We start from the raw sequence: 11,203 nt of genomic DNA on the forward strand, positions 1-11,203 counted from the left end.
ACATATATGTGCAAACACACCTGCACAAATAAAACAACTCTCAGAATATGGAGAAATGTTAGAAAACAATAGAAAATATATCCTGAGTAAGACTAGATCAAGTGATAATTTTTAATATTAGAAAGTCCTCAAGTGAAATTTATTCAAAGTTTGATAATATTACATACCTAGGGACCAGAGATAAAAAGAAAGTCAAGTAATCATTATTAAAGGGATTGGATCCATGGAAGAATGAATCAGAGACCCCTGCAGGTGCATCTGAAAATGTTCATATCCTGTGTGAAATGATAGAACATCTTTGAAAATAGTACATAAACAACTTGAGCAGTCAGTCTAATGAATAAGATCATAGGAGAAGTTCAGAATTGCTAGTCTGTATCTAGATTAAATAAACCACCAAACTATGGAAGGGCAATTTGATACAAGCCTGGAATTCTAGCACTCAAGCTAAGACAGGAGATTAGAGAGTGGGATTACATAGTGATACGTTCCCTGGACAAGGTAGTATAATTTTGTCTCAATGAAACAAACCAAACAACAAGAAAGGAATACACAGTTGGAAGTTTGGGCTAATTTTGTCATTATGTTTTGAGAAGGCAAGTTTCCTATTGAAATGCAACTCATATATAATCCTCAGTTGTGTTTTAAATGCTCTCTGCATTACACAACATTCCTAGATGCAAAATGGCTCATGATTCCCAATCAAAAATTTGAAAAAATAAGCATCATTCTGTTGGATTTCAAAGAAATAATGAAGGATTACAAAATTTTAAGCCTGGAAAAATAAAAAGTTCATCTAACGTAGGACTTTGTAGACCTTGCTAAATTAGAATTTATATTTAAAATAAATATTTTGGTTGTGTTTCTAATTTCATATTCTATAGGATACTACAAAATTTTTTTTAAGTAGAGGTTTTAATTCACAAATTCACACATGAATCAGGCATTTTATTTGCTTAAAATATTCTTTCAAGCGAGGTATAATTAGAACTTAGTTAATTGATAATTCCAACAGTTCATGTATAAAATGAGATAGTGTGAATAATCTGCACAGAGTTGCCAACAAATAGATGATATTAATTTATTAATTTAGAACAAGCAATTTTTTGAGGCTTTGGTGTAACATGGTATGAAGACAGTAATTGTGTGAGGTCTTGGTTCTTCTATCTATTTGTAATACAGGGAGAAATTTCCTTAATTACATGCCTCTGTATACAATGAGAAAAATGCGAGGTTGGAGTTGGTTTTATTTTTTGGTTTGTCCTCAGGTTTGAACTCTGGGCCTGGCCACTCTCTTTGAGCCGGTTTTTGCTCAAGGCTCATGCCCTACAACTTCAACCTCAGTGGCACTTGAGTCTGGCTTTTCCTGAGAAGTTTATTGGAGATAAGAATCTAAGGAATCTTCCTGACTGGGTGGGCTTTGAACCATAATCTTCTGATCTTAGCCTCCTGAATATCTATGATAGATAAAAATATAAATAATATTTGCAAGTGCTCTGATTTCTAGAAATCAGAAAAATGTTGCAGCAAAGTTTAGTGTAGTGTACTTTCCACAATAGGAAAGGCTTCATATTAGCACAAGTGTAGTATTTTTTCACAATAGTGATAAGCTATTCATGATGTGAATTAAGGGAATTTTAAGGTGCATCATACAAATTGGAAACTGTTGGGCTAGGAAGACGTTATGGCATAAAAGCTTGGGATTGATGATCACAGAAATAATAGCTTACTATGATGAACAAATGTTTACTCTTGAGGAATTAATTATTACACATACTTCGTAGTTATATCCTCCACCAGAATGTGGCTATTTTTTTTGTTGATTTCTCAATATGTAGCACCCCATTAGAAACTGCAGTTATTCAGAATTAAATAACATACAAACAGGTAATGTTTTGAATATCTCTGATATGGAATGTTCAGAATTTGAAAATGAGTAGTTAGTATTTGTAAGAACTTTGAAGAACACATATATTCTGTCCTTTTAACAATTATTCAGTTTTAAAAGTTAGGAGTTTCCATAGAATTAAACTGTTTTCTGTTTTACTATGGGACAATATTAGCTTATAATTTTTTTTGAAAATTATGACAGATATATTGTGAAAATATTGTATATTTGGATAACATTCAAGTTGATGAACCTCTGATAAAGAAAGGTGTAATTGATTCAAATTAGATGGCAAATAGTGTTCATTTTTTAAAAGGTAATGCACATAGGATAATATTTACTATAGCAATACAGTGAAAGTATACTTTATGTAACTTATTTTTGTTTAATTTTATTTTTAAGGTGATATATACAGGGGTTGCATTAATTGTAAGGTAGTGAATACATAACATGTACCTCATTTTTCTCACACTTTTCCTTTCCCCCCAAACCCTTCACAAGTTGTAATGTAAATTTCCAACATGTTGTCTTGTGAGTACTGCTATTGCATTGGTTTGCCCTTTGTCCTTTGTCTCCCCAATTTGTTGTTCATCTTGTCTTCTCAAATTAAGATAAATGCATGTGCAATACACACAGTACTGAAATCAAATACAGCAGGGGATAAACTATAGGGGAAAACACAAAAGAAATCACATAGTACATTAAAAAAAATCACAAAGAAAAACCTCTATTTCCATATCTAGGTGTTTATTTTGCTCAACATGATCTTGTATGGTCCTATATGCAAAGCTTTTGAGCCATTCTGCTCATCTGCTAGTGTTATTCTATACATATCTTATTATTACAAATGAGGGAAACTATGGAATCTGTTTCTTTGAGTCTGGCTTATTTTATTTAGCAGGATTTTTAAAAATCTTTCCATTTCCTTTTGAATTGGAAGCATAGAGTTCAACCATATATATATATATATATATGTCCACAAAATGTGATATATATATACATATATATATCACATTTTGTTGATTCGTTCATCTACTGAATGGCATATTGGTTTGAAAATGTTTGCATGTAAGTATTACTTAGGGTCATTCAAAAATGACAGATGACACCTCCCCAGAAATACTAAAATCATGATTTCTTCGTAAGAAAGGATTTTATGGTGGTACAAGTGTTGAAATATCTGGATGAATGTAATTTATATCTTGCACTGAATTAGGCAGGAAGATATCTAATATTATATAGGATAAAAATGGTAGTGACAAAATATTCCCTTGAGAAAGATATAGGAGTCTGCCAGAAGTATGAAGAAATTCAGATAATTTTAAAGAATTTAGAAATACAAGCTCAAATATGTTTCTTTAAATAAAAATTATGTAAGTGGAAGGGCAAAAGAAGGAGAAGAGAGGAAAGTAACTGACAGCAGATCATTGTCCCAAGTTAGAGTATAAAAAGTCATAATCTAGAGTTCGGATGAAGATGGCAGAAGGTCTAGGCTAAACGAGCTATCATGTAGACAACAGTTTTAGTGTTCCAGTCAACAGTCCTAGGCTAGAGAATCACACCCAGTGTGCCATCACAGTACAGAGAGTTTGGCCAGAGATGGAATATCCAGGCAAGGAAACAGATCAGAGAATCAGCGGCCAGAGCCAACATGCCTACAGAGAGAGTCCAGTCAAAAAGATGCCAGACACAGTGTGCGTATTCTACTCAACACCAGGAAGAACTGACAAGGAACAGATATATTCATGCTGCATATCACAGACCATAGAGGGCCCACTCACCAAGATTCTGACATGAATAGAACCCTGACATCCTCACTCCTTCTCAGAAAGCAGAGGAAGGAAGGTGGCCCCTCTCCCACCACCAGAGAGCTCCATCTTTGATACTGACAAAGGCCCAGAAATTGATACTGACAAAATGCCCAGACTTTTGACTGTGCAACTACAGGACTTTGGTTGATGCTTGCCTTAAAATAGTGTTCTAGCACAAAAATGGATTCATGGAATCCAATAAAAGACAGCTGAAAGAAGTCAGGGGGACCGGAAAGGGGATGTTGAATGGAGCCCAACAGAAGGAATGGGATTCCAAGGAAACCATAACCGATCAACTAAGTGATTTGAGAATAAACACAACACCAAATTAAGGAAATAATGAAGTTCATATAAGATCTAAAACAAAGCTCCAACAAAGAATTTGAAGTCATCAAAGCTGACCAAATAGAAGGAAAAGAAATTAAAAACAAAGTGGAAAGTCTTGAGAGTATGGAAGACCATGTAGAAAATCGAATATGAGGGATTGAAGACAGCGAGGTTATTATACAGCAAGAACATACAAATATCCATGACAAATCCAAGAAATATGCTAGATCTATTCAACATTTGGAAGACATCCTCAGAAGGTCTAATCTGAGGATAATGCACCTAGAGTCAGAAGTTAATGGTCTAGGAAATTTGGTTAACATTTTCCAAGCAGAGAACTTCTCAAACATGCAAAAAGATAGACCTATTCAGATTCAAGAAGCTTTTAGAACCCCAAATAGACCAGACCGTGACAGGATATCACACCATGACATTATAATCCCCACAGCATCAATTCCAAGGAAAAAATCCTTAAAGCAGTCAAGGAGAAAAGATCAACCACTTACAAAAGGAAACCAATTAGAATAACCTCAGATATCTCAGTGGAGAAAATTACAGCAAGAAGAGCTGCCATGCCCTAAAGACAAACAATTATCATCCAATTATGCTGTACCCAGCTATACTCTCCTTCATAACCGAAGGCCAAATAAAAACCTTCCATACCAAAGAACAACTGAAACAATATATATACACCAAACCAGCCCTATAAATGACACTTAACGATGTATTACACATAGAAAATCAACAAGACCACAATAAAGGCAAAGAAACCGCACTCAAACTGAGAATCCAAGAACCATAGGAAGAACCCAGTTGCTGCAGCCCCCAAGAAGGGGCATAAAATGGCAGGAACTCCCAAACAGCTCTCAATTCTAACTCTCAACATTAACGGATTGACTCTCCAATTAAGCGACATAGACTGTCAAGATGGATTAAGAAGCAAGATCCTTCTATCTGCTGCCTTCAGGAGTCTCATATTGCCCATAAAAACAAACACATTTTCAATGTGAAAGGCTGGAACAAAATCTACCAAGCAAACGGCCCACATAAACAGGCGGAAGTTGCAATCCTAATAACAGATAAAATAGACTTCCAATTAAAATTAGTGAGAAGAGATAAGGAAGGTTGCTACATACTAATTAAGGGATCTCTCCTTCAGGAGAATATTACAATTCGAAATATCTATTCGCCAAACAACCAAGCACCCAAATTTCTTCAAGAAACACTACTTTCCCTCAAATCCGACATAGATCCAAAGACATTAATTTTTTGGGACTTTAACACACCACTTTCCCCACTAGATAGATCAACTCGGGAAAAACTCAACACAGAAACTGCATATCTAAACACCTGCATAGATCAACTATATTTAACAGACATCTACCGTATATTTCACCCAGCAGCATCAGAATACACGTTTTTCTCAGCAGCTCATGGCACATTTCCCAAAATAGACCACACTTTAGGTCACAAAACAAACTTTTCCAAATTCAGAAACATAGAAGTTATACCTTGCATTCTCTCACACAACAAGGGAATAAAATTAGAACTCACCACCAAAAGCCACCGAAGAAAGTCCTGTAACACATGGAGGCTGATAAACACACTGTGGAATGACCAGTGGGTCATGAAAGACATTACAAAGGAAATTCAAATATTCATGATATTCATCAAAGGTGAACTCACAAATTACCACCTACTCTGGGACACAGCAAAGGCAGTACTTAGAGACAAGTTTATAGCCCTGAGTTCCAACACAAACAACTTGTAGATATCTGAAACCAACAATTTAATGGGACATCTGAGAGCCTCTTTGAATAAGAGCAGGAAGATAATCCCTAATCCAGTAGATGGAAAGAAATGTTTTATATTAAATCAGAATTAAAGAATTAGAATCCAAAAATACCATAGAAAGAATCAACAAAAGAAAGAGTTGATTCGTCGATAAAATTAACAAAATTGACAGAACTTTAACAAATCTTACCAGAAAAAGAAGAGAACACACCCAAAAAAATAAACTCAGAGATGAGAATGGACACATCACTACAGAAACAACCAAGATTCAGAACATTATAAGGGAATACTTCTCAAAACTTTATGCTAATAAGTTTGAGAACTTGGCAGAAATGGACCTTTTCCTAGCAAATATTGACATGCAGAAACTAAACCAAGATGAGTTAAACCATCTTAACAGGCCCATATCCAACATTGAAATAGAAACAGCAGTAAGAGTCTTCCTATCTAACAAAAGCCCAGATCCCGATGGATTTACAGTGGAATTCTACAAGACCTTCAAAGAAGAGCTCACACCAACACTCCTCCAAATCTTCAATGAAATTGAAAGAGAAAGTTCACTACTGAACTCATTCCATGAAGCCATCATAACCCTCATCCCAAAACCAGGCAGGGAGTCTTCAAAGAAAGAGAACTATAGACCCATTTCTTGGATGATCATTAATGCAGGAATTCTCAACAGACTTTTGGCCAATCGACTTCAACAATTCATCCAAAAAAATCATACACCTCGATCAAACAGGATTCATTTCAGGATTCATTTCATGCAAAGTTGGTTCAATATACACAAATCAATTAATATAATTCATCACATCAACAAGAGCAAGGACAAAAACCACATGGTTATCTCAATAGATTCAGAAAAAGGATTTGACAAGATCCAACACCCCTTTATGTTGCAGATTCTGCAAAGATTAAGAATCCAGGGAACATTCCTCAGTACAACAAAGGCTCTATATGACAAACTTACAGCCAGCATTATACTTAATGGTGAAAAACTAAAGCCATTTCCTCTTAACTCAGGAACGAGACAAAGATGTCCACTGTCTCCACTTCTCTTCAATTTAGAATTAAATGCCTAGTTAAACCATAAAACCAGATGCAAACATTAGAGGGATCCAAACAGGGAAAGAAGAAGTAAAACTCTCCCTCTTTGCAGATGACATGATCTTGTATTTAAAGAAGCCCACGGACTCCACTCTCAAATTACTTAAGCTGATTCAAAATATTGGTAAAGTAGCAGGGTATAAATTTAACCCTCAAAAATCAATGGCTTTTCTGTATGCCAACAATGAGAAAAGCATGCTGAAAACCAGAAAACAACTCTATTTGTCATAGCCCCACAAAAAATAAAATACCTAGAAATTAACATACCCAAAGAAGTGGAGGATCTCTATGATGAAAACTTTAAAAACTTGAAAAAGGAAATCAAAACAGAACTTAGAAAGTGGCAAAAAAAAAAAAAACTCCCATGCTCCTGTATTGGAAGGATCAACATCGTGAAAATGGCAAAACTTCCCAAGGCTATCTAAAATTCAGTGTGATACCTATCAATATTCCAACATCATTCTTCAAGGAAATAGAAAAGGCAATCCAAAAATTCATATGGAACAATAAAAGACCCCAAATAGCAAAAACGATCCTTAACAGAAAGAACAGTGCTGGAGGAATATCAATACCAAATTTCAAACACTACTACAAAACCATTGTAATCAAAACAGCTTGGCACTGGCACAAGAACAGACCTCAGGACCAATGGAATAGAATTGAAAACCCAGAAATAAACCCACAGACCTATAGTCATCTAATAGTTGATAAGGGAACTAAAAAAATAGAATGGAATAAAGACAGCCTCTTCAGTAAATGGTGCTGGCAAAATTGGTTAATCACTTGTAGAAAATCAAAAATAGATCCATAAAGTCATCCTGCACCAGAATCAAATCCAAATGGATCAAGGACCTCGGAGTCAAAGCAGACACTCTGAAAACATTACAGGTCTGAAATCATTACTAGGTCTCCTTGGCATAAACCTAAAGTTTCTTAAAAGAGATACAGAAACACAACAAATCAAAGAAAATTTGGAAAAATGGGATTGCATTAAGTTGCAGAGCTTCTGCATGGCAAAGGATATAGATAGCAAGATCAATAGAAAGCCTACTTATTGGGAGAAGATATTCACTAGCCATACAATGGACAAGGTTATCATATGTAAACTATACGTGGAACTCAAAACATTAAATCCCCCAACAACAAATCCTCAAAGAAACAACTGCCCAATAAATAAGTGGGCTACATTGCAACAATGAGATGTACAAGTCGTTATGTCGAAAATGAACTTTACAACTTTCATGGGGGGGCGAAGAGGATTGGGGGGTGGGGGGAGGATGGGAAGGGATGGGAAGGGGAAACAAAGGAGGAGGCTAAAATGTTTGATAAGAAATGTACTCATTATCTTGCCCATGTAATTTTAACTCCTCTGTACAGTATTTTCAAAATAAAAATAAATAAATAAATAAAAATAAGAGGGCTAAAGACTTACGGAGAAAATTCTGTGAAGAGGAAAGAAGGATTGCCAATAGACACATGAAGAAATGCCCGACCTCACCAGCCATAAGAGAAATGCAAATCAAAACAACATGGAGATACCACCTCACCCCAGTTAGAATGGCCATAGGCAAGAACAAAAATAACAGATGCTAGAGTGGATTTGGCCAGAAGGGAACCTTACTTCATTGTTATTGGGAGTGTAAACTTGTTCAACCACTTTGGAAAGTTGTATGGAGGTTCCTCAAAAAACTCCTAGAGCTCTCCTATGACCCAGCAATCCCACTTTGGGACATTTACCCAAATGATCACAAACAAGACCATACTAAATCTTCCAGCACAACTATGTTTATTACAGCATTATTTACCAGAGCTACGATATGGAACCAATCCAGATGCCATTGAGTAGATGAATGGGTCAAGAAAATGTGGAATATACACACAAAGGAATTCTTTGCCTCCATCAGAAAGAATAATAATGCTCCATTTGTTAGGAAATGGAACGACTTAGAAAAAATTATATTAAGTGAAGTAATCCAGCCCCAAAGAAACATAGGTCCCATGTTTTCCCTTGTTCAAATACCACTTCAGGTTTGCACACACACAGTCTATGTATGAGGGTACGTTCTCCATGTTAAACAATAGGGTAGTACTCCCTATCTGAACGGGAAAGTTCCACAGTATAACCCTATGCCCACATTAGAGGGTGTACAATTTTCTTGGAGCTCATTAGTTTACCCAGGAGAAATATAAATATCCATAAATTTTGGAGCTAATTAGTAAATATCTGAATTAACACTAGATCCTAGATGTTGTGTTATTACAAGTCAACATTGTATTATTGTTACATAAGAATCCTTCCCTACTTGCCAATGTGTAAGAGAAAATGAAAGAAAGGCATTAAAGCAAAATGCCTTATCTTTTTAGGAATTTAATCCTAGTGATGAGGGTAATGTCTGAACTCTTCCATTCAATAAAAGCTTGAAGTTTATCAGAGCACTTCCTACATATAAGAATTTGTGGCAGTTTGAATGACAAGGTTATTTCATCATGGAGATATCGCCAAAACACTGTTCTTATTGAACTTGTCTATACCTTTTTAATTTTCAAATCCAAATAGCATATTTCCTTCAATATCTCTGTAACCGTTTTGAACTTTTCTTCCTGCAAATTCTTTCCTTTCTTTACTTCTGTAAATCTGCGTTTATTACTTTCTTGTTTCCTTATTTATCTCATTCTTCCAATCTTGTCCACACTGGTACTCACATTGTTCAGAATTGTGTCAGAACTTTCCCTTAACTCTTCCCTTTATAATGCCCCCAATTTTATTATTCTTTTTCATATAAACTTTACAACTATCAGAGTTTTTTTTTTCTCCCTAAATCCATCATTTCCACCTGCAATCCCTATCACCAAGAATATCACTAACACAGTTGCCTGACCAGAGATGTAGACCACTTTAGATTTCTTCATACCCTTCTGCTCTCACCCATTAGTTAAGATGAATGATCAAGATTTTCTGAGTTTCTGTCACTAATATGATTTCTATGTATGCATTTTTATGCCCCTGACACCAGCCTGTTTCATGTAATCATCACTGGTCACCTAGATTTAAGCAACCTTTTACAAAGTATGTTTTTCCCCATAGTCTTTTCTTATTGGCCCTTTCCATCACCAAATTACTTCTGCTTGTAAGCACACAGAGTGAAGGGCTCAGACACAAATTCTAGTATCATTATTTACTCATTACATTGACTACTGACCTTACATTTCTCATCTGTAAATGGATGTAATCTACCAGAAATATTGAAGAATATATTTGTTGGCTTATAGAGCAAAAAAAAAAAAGAAAGAAAAGTGAAGAGTCCTTACATTTTCCTCCTTAGCTTACAAATAAGGAAAGTGTCAAATTCAGTTTGTTGGTATAAAGTCACAAATTTTTTCATGCAGAAATAAAAATAAATTTTCCTCCTGGCTCTAAGGACCTTGTCCTTTTAATGTAACTCCAGATATTTAAGTGGTATTATGTAATTGTGTCATGTGTTTACAGCTATATTGAAGAATATGTCATTGGAAAACATTGGTTATTGAATAGTGTCTTTATGAGAATGGTATTTGAACTAATCACACTACATTGAAAACTACATCTTAGTCCATCAAAATTTTTCTTATTGCTTTATGTGTTGCCAAGAGTTCTTAATAAATTTATACATAGATTTTCTCCAGTTAACTGGATGAAACTAAAACTGATCATGGATTTCTGCCTAATGAGTGAAGTATGCTTCTTGAGGCATGTGTTGTTAACGTCTAGGGATATATAACTAAGCCAATGGCTATGTGGGTAGTTAAAGGCTTTCTCCTAAATTCCTAAGGCTAGAACAAACAAGATCATTTGTAACAGAAAGCACTCAGCTTATTATATTTTATCTATGTGGGATAATCAACATGTGCAAATAAACGATTTTATTTATAAGAAAACAATAGTACCAAGAAATGTGAGTATATTTAGAGAGACTGAAAGAATAACATTAGGGTATTTACTGTCTCACCTGTTTATGTGATTGTATTTCTTGATATTGAGACTCTACTCTTATTATTCTTATTGCATTAATCCAATGCTTTTTAGTACTATGAATTCAATGTGGGAAATCTGGCTTAAAAGATGTCTAAAATTTTTTCCTTTTTAATCACAACCTTGTCATTATCAGGCTACACTGTGGTCATCATCATCTTCATAAAAATTATTATTAGAATCATAAGTGCTAACTATTGAACGTATGAAACTTGTCTATGATTTTGCAATATTTGTATTATGATTAATAATTTTAATGTTACCACT

This window comes from Dipodomys spectabilis, unplaced genomic scaffold (assembly GCF_019054845.1).
Source record: "Dipodomys spectabilis isolate Male_0828 unplaced genomic scaffold, ASM1905484v1 ptg000474l, whole genome shotgun sequence".
NCBI classification, from domain to species: domain Eukaryota; kingdom Metazoa; phylum Chordata; class Mammalia; order Rodentia; family Heteromyidae; genus Dipodomys; species Dipodomys spectabilis.